Below are 1,427 nucleotides of genomic sequence, written 5' to 3'. Positions count from 1 at the left end.
AAGAGATCTGCCCCCTGCCAGACTAACGGGGACCCTCAGCGACTCATTTAAGCCAAAGGCAAGAAAACAAGTGTTTGGGATGGAACCAGCTGACGCGGTGGCAATTCTGTCCCCCAGGGGACACTTGGGGATGTCTGAGACACTCGTGGTTGTCACAATTGGGAGACTGGGGTGCTCCTGGCATCAGGGGGTGGGGCCAGGCTTGCTGCTCAACCCCCCATCGTGCCCAGGATGGCCCCCCAAGAGTGAGCCGGCCCCACAGTGCGGAGGGCGAGACCCCAAGAGGGGGAAGTAGCAGCCTCTCTAAATGCACAGTCCCACGAAATCTTCGCACCAGAACCACTTGGTCCGTGTCTGTGCTGAAACCGGACCTCAGATGAGGACACTGGGGGCTGGAGAAGCAAAGACCCCCGCCCAGGGTCACACGCGGGGGCCCGGGGAGCTGGCCAGCAGACCCACGTCCCATCGCCAAGCTGGGGCCCAGCGTCGCTGTGCCGACGTGGCTGACGGGAGCCAAGTCCATTCCCGGGTGTGCATTTCCCTTTCTTCCTCCACGAGATGGGACCTGACCCGCAGGGTTGAGGTTATCTAAAAGGGTTTGCGTGCGAAGCCAGTGGAACAGCCCTGGGCCAGAGCACGCGTGCTGCGGATTCGGTTTCGGGGTCTTAAGTAAATACTAGCCCTGCCGTGGGAACATGGCAGGTCACACAAGTGGAGAGAAATTGGGGAAACTTCGAGCTGGGCTCTGTTCAGGGCAATCTGGAATTTCTGGAACCTTCTATGAGCTCCCCACAGCTGCTCGAACAAAGGATCGCAGACTTAGGGGCTGAAACAGCACAAACATCAGTCACGGAGGTCAGTCTGAAATGGGCCTTCCGGGGCTCAAGTCCAGGTGCGGGCAGGGCTGTCCTCCCAGAGGCTCCGGGGAGAAGTGTCTCCTGCCTTTTCCAGCTTCTAGAGGCCGCGTCCTGGGCTCGGGGCCCCTTCCTCCGTCTGCACAGCCCGCAGTGCAGCGTCTCCCGTCTCTCTCTGCCTCTGACCCTCCTCCTCCCTCTGATGAGGACCCTGTGGTGACACGGGGCCCCGGGAATCCAGATCATCTCCCATCTCCAGATCCTTAATTGAATCCACCTGCCAAGTCCCCTTCACCACACGACACAGGGGGCTAGACCCCTGCACACCAGGGTGGGGACCCAAGACCTTCATGCCCTTTCCCTGGCATCGTCCGAATTCGAAGCCTCGAGGCCCAGCGAGTGTGGCGAGGGCATCTCTGACCACCACACGGGCCCCGTCCAAGGCACCAGGCACCCAACTTTAAGCCCAGTAGCAGGTCCAGCCCTGTCCTGTTCACACTGTTGCGAGCAGAGCAAAGGGATGAGAAGGCCACCCCGAGACCCCGGGAAAAACCAGACACACACGGCCTGTGC

Source organism: Ceratotherium simum, chromosome 39 (assembly GCF_057802395.1).
Source record: "Ceratotherium simum simum isolate JZ-2026a chromosome 39, ASM5780239v1, whole genome shotgun sequence".
Classification (NCBI taxonomy): Eukaryota; Metazoa; Chordata; class Mammalia; order Perissodactyla; family Rhinocerotidae; genus Ceratotherium; species Ceratotherium simum.
The sequence above is the reverse complement of the archived record's forward strand: the minus strand, read 5'-3'. Positions refer to the sequence as shown.